This window comes from Dasypus novemcinctus (genome assembly GCF_030445035.2).
Source record: "Dasypus novemcinctus isolate mDasNov1 chromosome Y unlocalized genomic scaffold, mDasNov1.1.hap2 SUPER_Y_unloc_1, whole genome shotgun sequence".
NCBI lineage: Eukaryota > Metazoa > Chordata > Mammalia > Cingulata > Dasypodidae > Dasypus > Dasypus novemcinctus.
This window is the reverse complement of record NW_027261977.1, coordinates 673419-685734: the sequence shown is the minus strand read 5'-3', so window position 1 is coordinate 685734 and position 12316 is coordinate 673419.

Genomic DNA, 12316 nt, shown 5'->3' with positions numbered 1-12316 from the left:
AATATTGCACTCAACGTTGAAAGACTGAAAACTTTCCCAATGAAATCAGCAACTGGACAAGGATGCACATTGTTACCTCTGTTGCTCCATATGGTGCTGGAGCTTCTGGCTGGAGCAGTCAAAAAAAGGAAGAAGTAAAGGGCATCCAGGTCAGAGCAGAAGTACAGTTGTCACTATTCACAGATGATATGACTGTCTAGAGGATCCCAAAGGGTCTACAATGGAATTGCTAGAACTAGGAAACAGTTTCAGTGGAGTGTCAGGATGCAGGATTGATCTGCAAAAATCAGATTGTTTTCTAAACACTGGTAGTGCACAGACAGGGAAGGAAGTGGTGAAAGGAATTCTAAATGGAACTACGAGAATTAAATATTTGTGACTGAACTTGACCAGAGATGTAGAGCACTTGTGTTCAGAGGGCTGCAGGGTATTGCTGGGAGAAATAAAAAAAGACCTAAATGATTGATGGGTCATTCTGTGCTCATGGTTTGGAGGAATGAGTGTCATTGGGGAGTCAATTCTTCCAGAATTAAAGTTCAGATTCCATGCAGTCCTGACAGAGATTCTAACACCATTTTTAAAATAAATGGAAAACACAACTGTCAACCTTGGAGGGTGGGGATCCACAAATATCTAGAAACCTCTTGAAAAGGAGAGGTAAGTTTGGAGTACTTTCACTTCTGTACTTTAAATCACGCTGCCTAGCTGAAGTAGTGGAGACATCATGGTGCTGGAGTGGAAGTAGATGCATGGATCAGTGGAACCAAATTGATGGTTCAGGAGTAGACTGTCATATCTATGGTCAAGTGATTTTTGGCAGTTTTTTCAAGGCTGCCCAGCTGGTGCAGAAAAGTTTGATCAGAGAATGGTTTTGGGAGAGCTGAATGTCCATATCTGGGGCAGGAAGAGAGGACCCTGACTCAAACCTATTATAGGAATTGGCTCAGAATGAATCAAGGACCTGGATATAGAGGCTAGGATCATGGAGTTCCTAGGAATACATCTTCAAGACCTGGTGGTGGGTGGTGCATTCTTGAACCTTGTACTTGAGTCATGAACAATGAAGGCTAACAGGATGGGTGGCATCTCCTCAAATTTAACACTTTTTTCACTCAGGGGACCTTGTGAAAGGGGTGAGGAGGAGACCCATCTAATGGAAGAGGGTGCTTAAGGTCGAATATCTGGTGGGCGGTTGATTTAATTTCAATTTAAAGTGATCCTATAATTCAACAATAGGAGAACAAGTGATCCAGGTGGAAAATGGGCAAAGACTTAAATGGACATTTCTCCAAAAAAGAAGTGTAGATGATAAAAATGCACAGGAGAAATTCAATATTAGTAGACTACTGGGAAAATGCAGAATGAGATGACAATGAGATTCATGTCATATAGCACAGATTGGCCATTGTTAAAAAGGTAGATGACGATAACTGACAGAGAGGATGTGGATAGTTTGGAACACTTTTTCTATGTTGTGGAGTGGAGCAGTATCTGTGGAAGGGCAATTTGGCAGTTCTTCAAAAAGCTAGATATGAAGCTGCCTGTAATCTGGCAATTATTCTACTGGGTATATATTGAGAAGAACTGAAAACTGTGACATGGGTGGACATTTGCACTCAGAAGTTCAGAGCAGCATTGTTCACAGTTGCCAGAGGATGGAGGCAGGCTGGGTATGTTATGTATATATGGGGGAATACTATGCTACAGTAAAAAGGAATGAAACTGGGAAATGAAATTGTGAGAGCATGATTGAATCTTGAGGACACTGTGCTGGGTGGAATAGGCTGCACACAGGGAGTTTAATATTGTGTGATCTCACTAATGTGAATTAGGTGTTAGGAATGAACATAGTTTTCAGGCCTGTTATGTAGGTTATTAAGAGGTAAGGAGCATGGAGATTGTTGATGTTTAATTGCATAGAAATTTTAATTAACTTGACTGTGGAGGTATGAAAGTGAATGGAGTTGATGGTGGCACATTATAGTGAGTAGGAGTAGGTTATGGGTGGGGTTGTGGCTGGAGGGTTAGTCTAGGGATGTGGATATTGGTTGGAGCAGTAATAGAGAACGTCCTAGGGACTGAATATAGCAGTGAATCCAGGGGTGGATGAGGATTGTGGCTGATGGTACAAGGGCAGGAATTTCCTTCTGAAGCAGAGCAGATATACATCACCAATGCAGGGTGGTGGGAATGTGGAGAGTAATGGGATGAATATGATTGGTGTGGCCTATGGACTATTGTTGGCAGCAATACTGTAATATCCCTGCATAAATGCCAAAGATGTACTGTGTTAATCATGGGAGTGTGTAGAAAAAGATGTGCCTAATACACATTGTGGACTGTGATTAGTGGTGATGGTCTAATGATATCTCATAGTCTCTGGCAAATATTCCGCTGTGATGCAGTGTGTTGGTGTGAGTGTGTGTGTACTGAATGGGAATTCTACACATGTCCATGATTGTTTTATAAGTTTGCAAATTCTGTAATAAGAATATGTGTTCTAAAAAACCACAGTTCTAGGCTAAATAAAAAAACAAACAACAAAAAAAAAACACAGAAAAATACAATTATTTATTTGTCCATGAATTTACTATTTAAGTAGGGCTTAATGGGTATGACTTACAGAATTAGAAAATCTGTTTCAAGATGGCTTCCTTGGATAACTAGTGAATTGTTGATGGCTGTCATATGGAAGGTTAGCTGGAATTTTTAGCTGTGGGTCTTTCCAAAGTCTGTCTGGGCATTGTCACAGAAAGTTTCTCTCTATATTTTAAACATTCCTTTTGCTTTTTCTGGTTGCTGTCATTGGAGAGCTAATTAGGCTAATATCATTCTCCTGGAGCCAAACTTCCCATATCTGTTTTCCTTGCCAAAACAGTCTGGGACTCACAAAAAAAGTTTTAATCATTTCCAATATACCCGAGGGGTGGGGGGGCAGAGGGGAGCAGGGCAGGAAGAGCCAAAAGACCATAAAAGTTCTCTTGCAATAGACCCAGCAGAATACACTCTTCAGCCAACTGTTCCTCACTATCCTAAGGTGGTGCTCTGACTTTAATTCTCAGCCACCTTAAACACTTTCTGGAGGATATCTGAGACTGCTTCTGTTAGCCCCACCTGGATGAAATGGCATACAGCCCATCCCTTGTGGTCTGATTCTCTAATCAACCATTGCAAACTTCAGTGTGTCTTGGCCCCCCATTCTTGGGAAGAGCTGCTGGGGCAGGGTCAGAGCAGTGGCTGGAAATGTCCTTCTGTGCTGGCAGGATTTTATATAGTCTATGTTTCCCCAAGTAACTACCAAATGGCAGCCCTCTCCCTTCCCTGCCAGGGGCAGGGTGAGGACATATATCACTATATTTCTCACTGGACTCCACTTCCTCTCCTTCTAAAGGTATAGTTTAAATAGATATTTCCAGCTTCTTTCTGACTTTGGGAGGGTGAAAGTTAACTGGAATCTAGCTAGCCAAATTTGCTAATCTGTAGCCATAGTTTGTATCCTCCCTTACTTTTGGGAGTTAGAGCTTCCAATTCTAGCCAGAGCCCACCACAATTCCTGCAGTAGCCCAGCACATCAGTGGGGGATGTGCAACATAGAGGGATCCACTCATGAATCTTCATGGCAGATTTTCAGTCTCTTCCTTCTGCTCTTCCCCGGATAGTATAGAGTGTTCTTCTGGTATCTCAAGCTCCCAAACAGATGAATTGGAAAGCTCCAGGCTGATTACTAACTACCCTGGAGGACAAGCTGAATATTAAATCACTCTACACTTCCACCATCTTGAATATTTCCTCAGTTAGGAAGTATTTGATGAGAGATTCAGTCTCATTACTTGTAATAGAATTGTTGAGATTTTCTATTTCTTCCCAAGTCAGTGTATGTTTTTATGTTTTTAGGAATTTGTGCATTTCATCTTGGTTTTCTAATTCATTGACATAGAATTGTTCATAGCATCCACCTATGATCCTCTTTATTTCTGTGAAATGAGTAGTGGTATCCCCCTCTCTCAATTCTGATTTTACTGATTTGTTTACTTGTTCTTGTTTTCTTTGTAATCTACTTATGGGTTTGCCAATTTTATTATTCTTCTCAGAGAACCACCTTTGGTTTTGTTGATTCTATGTCTACTTTTTAAATTCTCAATTTCATTTATTCTTCTCTAATCATTTTGTATCTTTCCTTCTGCTTGCTTTGTGATTAGTTTGCTGTTCTTTTCTATTTCCTCCATGTATGGAGTTCACTCTCTAATCTTAGTTCTTCATTTTAAAAGGAAATTTTTTAAAACTTTAAATTTCCTTTTCAGCACTACCACCCCTGATTCTACCCCCAACCCTCCTGTCAATAGTCCAACACAATTCCCCCACCATACCACCCTCACAGACTAGCATGTCCAAACCCAACAGTATCAGTGTACCATTGTCATGTCCATTCACTCAACAATCACATCTTTACACCTTATCATAGATTTTTCCCATATGGGCATTGGCTCAAATGTCTACTCCCTTTCTCTCTTCTGTAAACCTATCTTCCAGACTTTAGCTTTGTGAGTGTGCTCAATTTTCTTAATTCATATCAGTGAGGTCATGTAATATTTTCCTTCAGTGCCTGGTTTGCTTCAACCAACATAAAGTTTTCAAAATTCATCCATATTATCCCAAGTGTTAATACTACATTCCTTCTTACAGCTGAATAATACACCATTGTTTGTATATACCAGAATCTGCTTATCTTTTCCTCTGTTGATGGACATTTGGATTTTTCCAACTTTTGGCAAAAGTGAATAATCCTGCTATGAACATCAGTGTGCATATACCTGATTGTACTCCTGCTTTCAATTCTTATGGATATAAACCCAACAGTGGAATTTCTGGATCATATGGCAGCTCTTTAGTTAGCTTCCTGAGGAACCATCAAGCTATCCTCCACAATGGTACCACCATTCTACATTTTCACTAACACTGAATAAGAGTTCCCTTTCCTCCATGTCCTTTCTAACACTTGTAGTTCTCTGTTGTTTTTTTAATAGCCACCAGTCTACTGGATGAAAGATGATATCTCATTGTGGTTTTGAATTCCATTCCTTAACAGCTAGTGATGTTGAGCATCTTTTCATGTGCTTTTTAGCCATTTGAATTTCTTCTCCAGAGAAATATCTTTTCAAATCACTTGCCCATTTTTTCAAATGGGTTGCTTGTTTTTCTATTTATGAGGTATAGGATTTCTTTCTATATGCTGGATATTAGGCCCCTATCAGATAGATGTTAACCAAATATTTTCTCCCATTGGGTAGACTTCTTTTCACTTTCTTGGCAAACTCCTTTGAAATGCAAGCTTTTAATTGAAAGAGGTCCCATTTATCTATTTTTTGTTGTTGTTGTTCCTCATAGTTTGGGTGTAAACTTTATGAAACCATTTCCTAATACAAGACCTTGTAGATGCTTCCCTACATTACCTTCCAGGAGATTAATGGCATTCTAATATTAATAGGTAAAATATATCTCTTTGTAATTTTCTTTTGCATTCCCATAATCACTAGTACCATTGAACATTTTTTTTTCATGTGTTTTTTCACCATTTGTATTTTTTCACTGGTAAAGTATTTATTCAAGTTTTTAACCATTTTTCTTTGAATCATTTGTCATTTTATTGCTTAAATATCATATATTTTTGTATATTATAAGTACTAGACCTTTAGCAAACATGTGATTTCCAAATATTTTCTCCCATTGAACACCTGCCTTTTCGCTTTATTAACAAAATCCATTGAGGTGCAAAAGAGTTTTAACTTTGAGGAGGTCCCATTTATGTGTTTTTTTTCTTTTATTCCTTTTACTTTGGGGGTCCCATTTATGTGTTTTTTCTTTTTCTCCTTGCTTAGGGTGTAAGTTTTAAGAAACTACCACCTACTACAAACTCTTGAAATGTTTTCATTGATTTTTTTCTAGGAGATTTATAGTTGTCACTTTTATGTTAGGTCCTTGATCCATGTTATCTTAATTTTTAAATAAGCTGGGAGATAGGACTAAAATTCTTTCTTTTGAACATGAATATCTAGTTTTCCCAGGACTATTTGTTGAATAGGCTGCCTTGTCAAAAGTCATTTGACCATGCATTTCAGGGTCTATTTCTGAGTTCGTGATTTGGATTAATTGGTCAATCAGTCTTTCTTTATGCCAGCACCCTCCTGTTTTTACCACTGCATGTCAGGAAAGGAGGGTTCTCCAACTTTGTTCTTTTTAAAAATATTTTTTGACTATTCTGTGCCACTTTCCATTCCAAAGTAGAAAATTTGATAACTGACTTTTTATTTCTGGAAAAAGGGCTATTGTGATTTTGATAGGGGTTTTGATGTATTTGTAAATAAGTTTGGATAAAATTCACATCTAACCAATGTTTAGTCTTTCAGTTCATGAATATGGATTATGCATCTATTTGTTTAAATCTCTTGGTTTCTTTAAACAGTGTTTTGTAGATTTCTACATACAGGTCCTTTATGTCCTTGGTGAAGTTAATTCCTAAATACTTGATTTTTACAGTCAATATTATAAACTGATTTTTTTTTCTGATTTTCCTCTCTAATTGCTTTTCCATAGTGTATAGAAACACCATTGATTTGTGCATCCTTATTTTGTGTGCTGGAACTTTTCAAACGTATTAGTCTAGTTGCTTTCTCGTGGATTTTTCAGGATTTTCCACATATAAGATAACATCATCAATGAATAGTGAAAGTTTTAGTCCTTTCTATCCTATTTGGGTGCCTTTTATTTCTTTTTTTTTAATTTATTTATTTTTTTTACTGACTTTGTAATAATATTACATTAAAAATATATATGTGAGGTCCCATTCAACCCCACCCCCCACCCCACCTCTCCCCCCCCCCCCCCCAGCAACACTCATTCCCATCATCATGACACATCCATTAGATTTGGTAAGTACATCTTTGGGCACCTCTGCACCTCATAGTCAATGGTCCACATCATGGCCCATACTCTCCTCCATTCCATCCAGTGGGCCCTGTGAGGATTTACAATGTCCGGTGATTGCCTCTGAAGCACCATCCAGGGCAGCTCCATGTCCCAAAGACGCCTCCACCTCTCATCTCTTCCTGCCTTTCCCCATACCCATCAGCCACCAGGTCCACTTTTCCCAATCCAATGCCACCTCTTCTATGTGGACATTGGATTGGTTGTGTCCATTGCACCTCTATGTCAAGAGGAGGCTCAGATTCCACATGGATGCTGGATGCAATCCTCCCACTTTCAGTTGTAATCACTCTAGGCTCCATGGTGTGGTGGTTGTCCTTCTTCAACTCCATCTTAGCTGAGTGTGGTAAGTCCAATAAATCAGATTGTAGGTGCTGGAGTCTGTTGAGGCTCAGGACCTGGCTATCACATTGTCAGTCCAGAGATTCAAATCCCCTAAATATATCTTAAACCCCAACATTAACTGCACCTCCAGCACATTGGCATGAAAGTCTTATGAAGGGAGATCCCATCTGAGTCCAGATTCATCACACATAAACACCATTTCCAAAGAGGGGCCATCTGACCTGGTAGTTAACCCCATCGGCCATGACCATAACTCCCATGGGTCTCTTTATCCCTCAAAGGAACCAATATCTGGGGGTTGTATCTGCTTTATCTGTCTCTCTGACTCTGCTCAGTTGTGCATGAGGGCAATCCTTCTGCCAGCCTCCAGACTCTTTTTTAGAAACTCGTAGCCATATAAACTCATTTCTCCTTTCCATTTCCCCCTTACTTTAGGTCAAACAGCATTTTAAAGTCATGGTATTTTATGTAGACAGGGATATTCTGCTGATCCGCATTGAACCTTTCATATAAGGTCATTTTCCAGTTGCATCATCAGTTGGTAGTTGATAGTGGTCCCTCGGTGCCAGGGGGGCTCATCCCCGGGTGTCATGTCCCACGCTGGGGGGAAGGCATTGCATTTACATGCTGAGTTTGGCTTCGAGACTGGCCACATTTGAGTAACATGAAGGCTGACAGGAGGAAATTCCCAGGCACAATGTTGCTGTAGGCCTTGTTCTTATTTTAGGCTTATCAGCCTTTTATTTCTTTATCTAGCCCAATTGCTCTAGCTAGATCTTCTAGCACAATACTGAATAACAGTGGTGACATTGGGCATCCTTGTCTTTTTCTGATCTCAGTGGAAACACTTCGCCATATTGAAAAATCTTACTTCTAGTAGTATCTTTAGGCTTTTATTTTTCAACAAAGGATGCTGAATTTTGTAAATGCCTTTTCTGTATCAATTGAGAGGATCAGTTGGTTTTCTTCTTCAATTTATTAGTGTGTTTTATTGCACTAATTGTTTTTCTTGTTTAGAATCACCCTTGCATACCTAGGGCTAAAATCCATTTGATTGTGATGTATAATTCTTTTAATATGTTTTTGGAATCTGTTTCAACTATTTTCTTCAGGATATTTGCATCAATATTTATTAGAGACATTATTCTGTAATTTTCTTTCTTCATGATACACTTAAATCTGGTTTTGATTTTAGGGGGATATTGGCTTATAGTATGATTTTGTTAGCCTTATTTCCTGTTGAATTTTTTGGAATAAATTTTGTAAGATTTGTATAAATCTTTGAATGATTGGTAGAATTCACCTGTGAAGCCATCTGTCTGGGTCTGCAATTTTCATCTTTGGGGGGTTTTTGATGACTGTTTCAAACTATTTGATAAGTGTTTGTTTAAGGTCTTATATCTTTACTAGGGTCAGTTTTTCATGAGTTTTTCATGAGTTTCTAGGAATTTGTCCTTGTCTACATTGTCTAGTTTTTTTACATACACTTTTGTATAGTATCCTGTTACGATCTCTCTTCTTCTTGCAGGATCAACAGTAATGCTCCCATTTTCATTTCTGATTTTATTTTTCCATCTTATCTCTATTTCTTTGTCCTATTGCTAAGTGTTTGTTGATTTTATTGACCTTCTCAAAGTGCCAAGTTTTGATATTGTTGATTCTCTATATTGTTTTTGGTTGTTGTTCTCAAGTTCATTTATTTCTGCTCTGATCTCCACTATTTCTTTCCTTTGGCTTGGTTTGGGATTAGTTTGCTCTTATTTTTCTATTTTCTGCAGATCTAGATCTGCAGATCTAACAGGTCGGCAGTTAGATCATCAAATTTAGCTCTTTCTTCTTTTTCACTATGTTTTTCCCTCTCAGTACTGTATTTGTGGTGTCTCATAGGTTTTGATATGTTGTGTTTTATTTTCCTGGTCAAGATATTTACTAAATTCTTTTGCAATTTCTTCTTTATCCACTGGTTATTTAAGTATGTGTGGTTTAATCTCCATATAGTTATGAATTTCCCCCTTTTCCATCCATTACTGATTTCCAGCTTCATACTATTATGATCAAAGAAACTATTTTGAATAATTTTAATCTTTTTTAATTTGAGACCTGTACTATGAACTTAGATACTGTCTATCCTGGAGAAGGATCTGTGAGTACTTGAAAAGAATGTATATCCAGTTGTTTTGGGGTACAATGTTCTGTAGATGTTTGTTAGGCCTAGTTCATTTTTTAATATTATTGAAGTTCTCTGTTTTTTTATTTATCCTCTGATCAGATGTTCTCTCCAGTACTGAAAATGGTGTATTGAAGTCTTTAACTATTTTAGAGACCTCTAATTCTCCCTTCAGTTATGCCAGTATGTACCTCATATATCTTGGGGCACTCTGGTTGGTGCATAAATATTCATTATAGTTATTTCTTCTTGCTGAATTGTCCCTTTTTTAAACCAATAGTGATCTTCTTCATCTTTTATAACAGTTTCGCATTGATAATCTATTCTGTTGGATATTAGTATCACTACAACAGCTCTTTTTTGGTTATTAGTTATATGAAATATATTTTTCCAACCTTTCACTTATGTCTGAGATGAAGTTTAATAGAAGGCTCATGTTTTGTTTTTTTTTTTTACCTCATCAGTTTTGATTGTGTTAGGTCTGTATTTGACATCCTTCTATATAAAAAACTGCAGAGCATAACAATATAAATATCTTAAGCTTATTTACAAAATTTCTCTAAAGCATCTTTGTGAAACTTAAATCTGCTCAATTCTAAACACTGAACAAAATGCTTGAGTATTTCATGAAACAGCTAGATAATTATTTTTTTTAATTTTCTATAAATAACTTTACATTTACTAATGTCTTTTGATACGTTATACCCCCACCCACCCAAATTGCTAAAGGAACATCTTATTTTAGACTTAATCTGAAAATAATCCATCCTATCAGTCTGGGTTTTTGACTGGGGAGCTTAAACCATTAAACCTATTGTAAAGGCTTTACTTACTTCATCCATTTTATCTTTTGGCAATCATTAAATTGTTTGTCTTATTTTCCCTTTAATTTGCCCTTCCTAATAATCTTCATTTCCATTCTTCTCTAAGTCTCTCATCTTTGTTTTTCCTTTCAGATGGCAGCACCCCCTTTAGTATCTCTTGTAATTTCCTTGTTTGGTAACATACTTTCTCTTTTTTTTCTGTGAAGATTTTAAACACCCTCATTTTTGAAGGATAGTTTTGCTGGATATCAAATTCTGGGCTGGCAGCTCTTATTTTTCAGTATCTTAAATGCAGTATAACACTGTCTCTCATCTCCATAGTTTCTGATGAGATGTTGGCCCTTAATCTTATCAAGGTTCCCTTGTATGTGATGCTTTTCTTTTCTTTTGCTGTTTTCATAATCCCGTCTTTATCTCTCATATTTGTCATTCTAAACAATAGGTGTCTTGAAGTAGGTCTAATTGAAATTATTGTGTTTGTGATGTTTTGTCTTTCTTGGATATTCATGTTTTTCATAAAGGTTGAGAAGTTTTTGGTCAATATTTCCTCAAATATTCTTTCTTCTCCTTTTCCATATCTCCTCCTTTGAGACACTGATAATGTGGTGTTTGTGTGGTTTGCATTCTCTTCCAATTTCCTAAGACCCTTTTCAGTTTTCTCTTATTTTCTCTTTCTGTTCCCCATCTTTTTCAGTTCAGATTTTCTGTCCTAAAACTCACTAACTCTGTCTTTAAGCAATTATAATCTGCTGTTATGTGCCTCTAATATATTTTTAAACTCATCCATTGTGTCTTTCATTCCCATAAGCTCTATTATTTTTCTTTACAAGCTTTCAAATTATTGTTTATACTTACCCAGTGTCTTATTATTATCCTTTATCTCTTTAGTCACATTTTTATTCAATTCTTTTAATTGATTTCAGAGATTCTAAGATGTATCATTGATAAGTTGTCTTAAATCCTGTACCTCTTCAGGATGCTTGATTTGTTCCTTTGGCTGATCCATCTATTCCTGTTTCCTGTTATGGATTGTGATATTTTGCTGATGTTTAGGCATCTGAATATGTTGCTGAATTTACTCTAATGGCCAACTTCTCTCTCTCATCCAGTGTTCCCCCCACCACACACACACACAGTTCTTTGATTTTAGGTACAACTTATTTTGAGTTCTTAAAATTGCACAGCTTAAGTTGTCAAAATCTGGCCAGGAATCACTAATAAGGTGATGATTTTTTCTCAGGAGAACTAAAAGCAGATTTCCTCTTTTCAATTTTGTGACCAGCCAGCAGATAATGCTCATTGGCAAATCATTCAATGGAGGTGTTTCTTTCAACCTCTCTTTCTAGTGTTTCTGGTCTGGCCAGGCCAGAGATCAGATTCAAAGCACAATCTACTTGCTGAATTCACTGAAGAGAAACCATTCTCCATCCTCCAATATACCCTCCATCTTCCCTTGTAAGAGCTGACTGAGAGAAAGAGGTCTGTCCTGCTCTCAGTAAGGAAGTGAGCCACAGGTTTTATCTAGGCTTAATGGCTAGAGGGTGAGGGATGGAGCCCACCCAACTGTCATGGGGTTTAGTAACTCATGCTTTTGGGTTTTTTGTTTTTGGTCCTTCATCTCTCTGTCCCTCACCCTCCTGGGTTTGTGCACCACTGTCCTTATGTGCTGATTCCCAAAGCATAAATCTCACACACCTTTCAGCCCTTCCTTCATTGTTTTTATGAAAGAGTTGAGCCCTGCCTGAGGATTCCAACACCATCTTCCTGGAAATTATGCATCCCAAAGTTCTTACCAGCTTCATTCCCGTAAGGACAAAAAATGTGTTTTCTATCATTTCAAATTTTTTAATTTATTGACATTTGTTTTGTGACCCAGCATATGTCTCTTTTATTCCTATTTATTTATTTTATTTATTTAATTTAATGAACTTTTTAAAAAGATACATAGATCACAAAAAAAAAATGGTACATTAAAAAATAAAAAAGATTCTCATTTACC